We start from the raw sequence: 9,094 nt of genomic DNA, 5'->3' as shown, positions 1-9,094 counted from the left end.
AGTCTCTAGAATTTACCAGACAATTGGGTCCACATGTTGTAGGGACATGGTGGTGGAAACCACAGTAACTTCCGGTTTCTGAATGTTTCTTCACGTTGCTGTTCAAAATAGGTGGGGTCCACCTGTGATGATCTTTCAGAGAATCCATGCCATTCACCACTTTTGTATCGCTATGTTAGTACACGAGGTCAAATATGAGACGATTTGGTTAGTCGAGTAAGTCGTATGGTGTATCCAATAGCAACCAACACTCACCGTTAAACCCCATACACGTCGCTGTGAAAATTTGAATGAATTGAGTTATTTTGTGTGAAGTCCACTTTACTACTTGTACTTGTACCATCCGCTCTGTTCACTGTGTTTAACATGCCCTGCTAGGATTAAGGTCTAAAAATGGGGCAGATTTGTTGATCGGGTGGGCCATACTATCCGATCAAGCATCGATGGTGGCATGTAGTGACATTCACTATTTACGAACTCGCCATCCATTTTTCAACCGGCATCCAACGCCCGTTATGTCGAAATGTGTCGTCTAAATGTCTTGAAATTTGGTGAACATGCATCATTTTTCGTTCTCTTTCCTGTGATCCAATTTGGGTCCCGATCTCCCGAGGATGAATAAGATGTTCTTTTAATGGCTAATATACTTCAAAATTCTAAAATAATAATTGTACACCTCTAATCAACAAGTTACCGGGCAGTTTGGACTTAGAACCTAAGATCTTCATGATGATCGGTTTACCGTGATGTTCTTGTGGCCGGTTTGGCATATCAGAATATGATGGAGGGTCAGATGACTAGTTAAAAATAAGAGAACTTGATGGTTAGCACTCTTACTATTTATATAGATGGGTATACAGTCAGTTTCGTACACAGATAAATGTACAGCGGGTTTCAGGAGGATTAGGGGTAAAGCATGTGTATCGTTATATTAGAGTGTCTTATTCACATGTGTAGGTTTCTCAAATTATAATTCTAATGATGGGTTAAGCATATTCATATGTTATGAACAAGATGAATGGATCAGAATCTTGGTCTGATAAGTGTACGGACGGATGTAGAGATCAAGCAGCTAAATTAATGTGATCTAAGGGTTGAAATTTGATGTGTACGGTTAATTTATGATAATTAGGCCTGATATAAAGTTTCACACGAAAAGGATCATGAGAACCTTGTGAGTTGGAATTCAGGGTATAGGTTGATGGCATTTTCGTAATTATTGCTGATCTAAGAGTTTTGTGAAATCTAATGGCTCCACATAGTTATAGGTGCGTTATTAAGCAATTCTTACAAAAGAATGTATATCTAAATAATTATGGATAGAGAGTTTATCCGTCGTTTCGTTCAAGGAAAAATTACTTACGTTAAATCGTGTGACGAATGGCCTTGTTTTGAAATTCAAGGGCCAGATGGCTTATCGATGGAGATTATACTAGACGATCGAGATACATAGATTGTGGGTCACTAGATGATGATGTCTAAGGTAAGTCACGTGTGTTTCTACACACATGTAGACAGATTTAGACTTCCACTGTAACACCCAAGTACTGAAAAGTACGGGGTGTTACAACAGCTCTCCATCGGCTTGATAGACAGGATTTGGATCGCTGAGCAGTGGGCTCAGCTCTATTCTTTTTGGACATATCATTCTTTTTGTGGTTTTATTGGGCAACGCCTTGTGCGACTCATCTATGTTTTTGGACCTGTATATATACTAGATCTTCTTTCATTTCAGTAGATCAGTTGTGATTATGTTTCATGTTCCAAGAAATTCCATGCTGCGCATTTAAACCTGATTAAATGTAAATTAGTAAAAATTAGCATAAGTGACACCCGAGAACTTGAGAGTCGAGTTTATGCACGACCTCCAATTTCCAGGGCGTTACATGTTTATATAGCCCAAGCATGAGACTTAACCAGATACATCCTGCTCAAAGCCCTACCAGGCCGGTCATGGGTCGGTCGAGTTGAACCCACCTGGCTTTCAGCCCTAATGTAGTCCCTCCACTTTTTCAGCTCATTTTAGTGCACGAGCCCAAAATTGTAGTATTTACAAAGCTTATGTGGACAACACTATAGAAAATACATGTTGGGGGTGGACATGGAAGGCATTATACAAAATGGTGGGGTAACTTCCTAGGGCTCATGGTGATGTTTATTTGTCATCCAACCTATTCCAATGGTTAAACAGACATGAATGAAAGAAAAGCACAAATATTAGCCTGAGTCACAAAAATCCTATAAACTTTAAGAGGTTTTCAATTTTTATTGTTTCTTGTGATATGGTCTTCTTAGCTTTTAATATGCTTTAATTTTGGGTTCATATGGACTGCAATATCCTAAAAAAAATAAAAAATAATAATAATAAATAGATGGATGGCCAGATACTCTACATACATCATGGTAGGCCCCACGGAGTATACTCACCCAAAAAAACTAATAAGAGGAACGCTCAGCTACGCACCGGTTCGCACGTCATTATGTGCGAACCTTCCTATCAACCGTCGGATAAGGTAAACGGTCTGGATAAAGGCGCTGTTAGCGCGAGCTTAAAAAAGCGAGTTTTCTTCTCTCGCACGCCTCTTCACTCACTATCCGAATGATGCGGTGAAAGCCTTTTCACATAAAATTCTTTCGCTAGGATACTTAGGTGGGTCCCACCAAGATGTTAATGATAAATCCACGCCGTCTATGCATTTTTAAAAATAATTTTATGGTATGAACCCAAAACTGAGGTAGATCAAATTTTTAAGTGGGCCACACAGTGTTGATTGAACTCTCACCATTAAAAACTTCCTGGGGCTACTAAATTTTTGAATTACGCTGATATTTGCTTTTTTTCCATCATTCAGGTTTGCATGACCTAATCTATAGGTTGGATGTCAAATAAATATCACGGTGGGCCCTAAAAAATATTTAATTGTGTGGCCCATTTGAGAATTTGATCTACCTCGGTTTTGGTTTAATACCATAAAATTATTTTAAAAAATGTATGGACGACATGGATTTATCATTAACATCTTGGTGGGACCCACCTAATATCTCAGCGAAAGAATTTTATGTGAAAAGGCTTTCGCTGCATCCTTCAGATGGTAGGTGAAGAGGCGTGCGAGTGAAGGAAACTCGCTTTTTAAGCTCGCGCTAAGAGCGCCTTCATCCAAACCGTTTATCTTATCCGACGGTTGATAGGAAGGTTCGCACATAATGACGTGCGAACCGGTGCGTAGCTGAGCGTTCCTCAAACTAATAATATCTTTTCCCCCAAATCAGTGCCCGTCAAAGATCTTAGTCAAAAAGACATTGTGTGGTCATGAGTCAAAGATATTGTTTAGTCAAAGTCATGAGTCATTTGGTCAAAGTCATGACTTACCAATAATCAATTTCTGCGCGCGTGTATACGATGTGGCACGTAGGTTCACATCCAAGCCACATATCAGGTGGGTCCCACCGTACCAGTTCAAAATACCCAAAAAATATGATGGTCCACCTGTTACCTTATGATTAACAATGTTTGAAAGAAATGATGGCTGAGAAAAACTTTTAACGCTTCCTTATCATTCTATATTTTTCATAGCGTGTGGCCCACCTGGCTGGTGCATCAAACTGAAATTTTCGTCCAGGATATCTATAAATGTGGGTCCACCTGATGGACGGCTAAAATCTATAATCCCATGTGCCACATTGGCAGATCCAGACACGTGGAGTCGTGGCCGCGTGGGATTACCATAACTCTCGTTTAGCCGATCTGGTACTTGTGAGGGCACGGGCATTTTTGTGCCTCCAACTCATTTCTTCATATTTGTAACACAAAATTTTAGATCTAAACCGCTCATTTGAAATTTTCAATAGTGAATGGGTCATTCTATAATATTTGGAGTCTTTGGATTACCCTACCACTTCAATTGGAATACCTAAGAACACTAAAAGCCAGAAAACAACGGATTATATTAATTAGATGCTCCAATCAAAACTAGCTCCGGTCAGCAGCTGATGGAAGGATGATCCCGCGGGCTAGCTGGATTGGATCATGATAAGGATATACAGGAAATGGTAGTCCACCATCTGTGCACTGATATCAATCTAAGACCAACTTCAGCAGGCAGGGCCCACCAAGAATGGGAACGTTTTTCTCGGTCCGCAAAAACGAACTTGACTGTGATCGTTGACCATTCAATGATTTTATGTCTCAAATAGAACGAACGGCTAATCTCATTTCTGGCAACTAATACTTTTCGTATGGTATGATCATGACGAGACCTACCTTTTGAACGGTTCCGATCATCCATAAGCATTGTACAACCATCACAACGGGGAATTTTCTCCAGTAGTCCGCGGACTACAATACCAGCTTCTTGAATATATAATGAAAGAGAGCCTCGGAACGAGAAATACGAAAATGCAGAAAATGAAGCTGCTTTGGGCAGTTGTTCGTGTGTTATGCCTCTTCCTACTCCTTTCTCAGTGCAACTGCCAAAGAGGGTAAGTAGGCATTTTCAATGCAAGTAGATGTATGGTAGATTATAATGCATCTGGTGTATAAGTATCAAAATGTCAAGTTTATACAATATCTAATCCATCCAAGAGGTTTAATCCATCATACAGAACACCTGATTCTAAAATCAGGCAGATCAGATTACTTTTGGGCCACATGGACTAAAACAAGGGAAAGCCATCGGTTTGTTTCAAAGTACAATGTAGCCCACCTGAGGATTGGATTGGCCTGATTTCTTTCATTTGGTTATCTTGATGGTGCAATCAACCTAGTGGACGGGTTCATTCACAATGCGACTGAATGGTTTGGATTCTGTAGCACAGGGCAGATGGTTTGGTAATCCACGCCGTTGATCTTATGGGACTCGTTATTGATCTGGATAGTGCCTTTATATCTATGGGATCCTTCAATCTTAATTCTTTAATATCTGGCTCTTTTCCATCAAAATTCCCAGGTTGAGAGCCAGATTGAGATCTCTCCAACTGGGAGATTTTTGGGACATCTCCAGTCTTTGGCAGGACATCATATCAACGGTTTGGATCCCCTAACCATGGACCCTACGTGTAAGTATGGCCAATGGGCTCATATTGAACCCAAGGGCCCAACCTAACTTTAAGAACTGTCATCTTAAACATTAATTGTATCATCCAAAGGTAAAAGATATTTCAATCTAAGTGGTTTTATTTTATTTTATTTTTAAAATTTTAATTTTACTTTTTGTATCCTCCATCCATAATTAGAAGCATGGAATAAACGGTTTGGATTATTGAAACGAACTCTCATCCAATGGCTAAATTCCCAACTTATCTTATTACAATACATCATCATTTAGGTAGAAAACCTCATTTCTGAGGAATATTTACTTCAAAATTCCTTAGGAATCCGGATTTTTCCAAATAATGCCTACACATTTAGAAGTTGGGTTGAGATGTTTTTTGAGGAAGAAAATCATGAAATTGCCCTCTTTATTTTCTTTATAAAGTAATGAGGTCAGAATTGTGGGGCCCATATGATATGTGTATAACATTCAACCCATTCAACATATGAACCCCAGTAGGATGATCACCCAACAAAAAATGTAGTTGATCCAATTACTAGATGGGCCGTATTTAGATGTTTCGGGCCATCATTTAATCGATTTGTTGTATTTATTAGGCCAATTGGATGTTAGACACATACCACGTAGATTTGTGATTGGGTACTACCTCCACCCATCCCAAGCTGTGAACGGATGGGTACTCTGAGGTGGCACTGTGCCGTCCATCCATTTTTCCATATCATTTTGAAGCTCAAGTGGACCACACATTAAGGATTAAACACTTAATGTTGAAAATTTTTTGGGAGCCACAAAAGTTTTGGATCAAGCTGATATTTATGTTTTCCCTTCATCCAAGTCCATATGACTTTTTGAATAGGTTGGATGGCAATTAACCATCACGGTGGGCCCTAAGAAGGTTTCAATGGTGGGTGTCATTATTACCACTGCTTTTTGTGGTGTGGTCCACTTGATGCTTAGATCTATCTCATTTTTTAACTTGTACGCTAAAATTATATGGCAAAATGGATGGACAATGTAGATAATACCCTTAATCATACTAGACCCTCAAAGTCCATATCCATTCCTTGCTAGAAATGGTTTGCGGTAGTACACAAAAGAAGAAGAAGATTATTTAGGTGTTAAGGCACCATTCGGTAAAATCTAATTTTCTGAAGAATTTTGCTGTAAAAATCTTTTTTATATTTTATTTATTTTTATATCAGCCCTTAAACAGGCTTGGGACCATGACTATGGACCTACAAACAAAAAGGTTATCAAACCTGGGCTGGGCCTGCAAATGGATTCAGGCCCAGACCAGTAGTTCAACAATCAGGCCCAAGCCCATCCATAGAAGTACATGGCCCAGCAATAGGTGGGCCATTCCTAATAATACACTATATATAACATGATCAAGAACAACAATCTAATATCATCATCACATTCTGATGGTTTACAGGCCTGTACCACCTAGCGGTCGGTACAATGATTTAGATAAACCATCACCACAGCCACCGAGGGGTGGCCCGCCGCAGCGTCCATGAAAACCAGCGAACCAGATCTGTGTAGAGCTTCGAAGCAGCCTCTTATTTGAAGTTTGAAGATTAAAGGGATGTTATGCAATAAAATAAATAAGTTTTTGTTTACCTTCTTATTAAGGTATTATGGATGAAGTGATTTAATATTTCCAAGACTTCACCGGCACTAATTGGCGAACACGTCAATGATCCAAGCCGTACATTAGGATGACCACCTCTTGGATAGGCTATTGGTCAAATCCCAGATTGATCGGATGGTCTGATCCTCGCGAAAAGTATCCATCAATTGGATGGTTAGGCCATGCAATTTAATGGATACTGCAAGCTAATAAGAGGTGGTTGTTCTGATTTGGGTTTGGGGAAATGGCCAATCTAAGAAGTGGTCATTCCAATGGACGGTTCAGATCAGTTCACCAATGAAGGTCGGTGACTATTGGTGAGGGTTTACATATAATAATTTATGTAAATAAAGAGGCATTCTAGCAATCAAGCTCTACTCTTTCTACTGTCTTATTGTTTGTTAGAAATTTTCATTTGATTTCATTTTTCTAGCCATTCAGCCCTTTTGGGTGACTTGGGTTTGTGAAAGTGGGACCCTTGCTTCGTTGATCTGAGACGTTGATATGACGGGACTCAACATGAATGAACGGCCCATACACCAACCCTTCTCGAAACTAGGCCTTCCAAATTGTGGGTCTAAGACCATGCTGACCGAGCAATCCTAACCATCCAATTGATGGCTAAAAGTAAAGCAATGAATGGTCTAAATTCGATGGGGAAAATTCAGATGGTTACTATCATCTGGTCTGTGTAATTTCTGGGTCTGTGATTTGGATGGTCTGGGATGCTGGGTCCCGACTCAGTATTTAGTAATTATAAATTAAAATAATAACTGATAGGAATAGGTAGTTAATATAGTTAAGTAATATAAAATGCAAACATTGTCATTAGACACTTTATTAATGTGATTTGGATGGTCTGCAACACCTGTTCTGGGCACCGAGTCAAACAACCAAGTTCTGTGGGGCCCACTAATTGGATATGTAAAATCCACTCCATCCATCAAGTTCTATACTCTAATCTAGGCGCTGTGGGGGTATAAATTGCTAGATCCACAACTCAGGTGGGCCACACCAAGGAATCCAACTATAGGTTTGTTTGTAGGGTCAAAATGGTGTGTTTCTTTCATCAAACCCTTTAATCAGGTATCACTTACCAGGATGAGATGAAAATACAAAAATCGGCCTGATTCAAAACCCAACGGGCCATGTTGAATGAGCTTACATGTTTTAAGAGCAATTTTACATTGGTTCCAATGGTGTGTGGCCCATCAGAGTTTTATTGCATTCATCTTTTCTTTGTTCCTTTAAAATAATGTTTCCCACCTGATGGACGGAGTAGATTTACACAGAGAACATGGTGGGCCCAACAGAGCCTGGGTGTTTTACCTACGTCCGTCCATCAGGCCACGGTGTTGTGCATGTGACATCCACTCCGTCCATCGGATTGCTTATTGAGTTACTCAGTATGCTTTTATCGTACCGAGTAAACTCTGTTGAATCCATTATGAATGTATTTGATTTATCCAAGCTGTTCATCTGTTTTACCAGCTCATTTTAGATTTCAAAATTGAAGCATATGCAGAGCTCAAGTGGACCACACCATAGGAAACAATGGGAGTAATGATTTCCACAATTGAAACCTTTGTAGGGGACACAGTGATGTTTATTTAGCATCGAACCTGTTCATAAGATCACATAGACATGGATGAAGGGAAAAAGGCAAATATCATATTGATCCAAAACTTATGTGGCCTTCAAGAGATTTTCAACCGGTAGACATTCAATTCACACTGTTTCCTGTGGTGTGATCCACTTGAGTTTTGGATATGCTTTATTTTTGAATTCAAGTACTAAAATTATCTAGTAAAATGGATGGATAGAGTGGATAAAATACATATGTAACGGTGGGCCCCACATAGTTTACATCCTAATAAATTATTCAAAACTAAAAATACATTATATATAATAAAACAACAATGGTTGATATACACTCGGGATGTGTGAGGCTGATGCAATGTGTGAAATTCATCTAATCCGTCCATCATGTACTTTCCTTGATTATCTTTTATGACAAGAGAACACTGCAAGAAAAGGGGGCTTTAGCCTCGGTTCAAAATTGAGGCTAAAAAGGTTAAAAATTGAGGCTAAAGCCTTTAGTCACAGGAATTTCAGCCTTGGTTCTCAACAACCGAGGCTAAATCCAAGCCTCGGTTATAAATTGAGGCTAAAAATGTTTAATTTTTTTAAATATTTATATAAACTACTAATCCATTCATTCAATCCACTCAAGAAACAATCAATCATGAAAGCCATAATACCAACAAAATAGTTAACAACTCAATCAAACAATCAATCTCACTTGTTTATTATTTAAAGCTTTCAAAACAAACTCAATTAAACTATTACACAACATTAGGTTCCACAAATAATACAAAGTCACAACGCAAGATTTGGGTATGACTTTTGC

General features: G+C 39.0%; 1 long non-coding RNA gene across 1 annotated transcript; it reads left to right on the top strand.

The window, feature by feature from the left end:
* The first annotated feature begins 4,363 nt into the window (after positions 1-4,363).
* On the top strand, positions 4,364-7,072 carry LOC131219895 (uncharacterized). Its single transcript, XR_009158507.1, has 2 exons — positions 4,364-4,479; positions 6,487-7,072. It is a non-coding gene; the product is annotated as an uncharacterized LOC131219895 (long non-coding RNA).
* Positions 7,073-9,094: the final 2,022 nt, after the last annotated feature.

Source organism: Magnolia sinica, chromosome 12, assembly GCF_029962835.1.
Source record: "Magnolia sinica isolate HGM2019 chromosome 12, MsV1, whole genome shotgun sequence".
In the NCBI taxonomy this organism is placed as follows: domain Eukaryota; kingdom Viridiplantae; phylum Streptophyta; class Magnoliopsida; order Magnoliales; family Magnoliaceae; genus Magnolia; species Magnolia sinica.
Note: the sequence above shows the minus strand (reverse complement) of the source record. Positions and strands in the feature narration are given on the sequence as shown.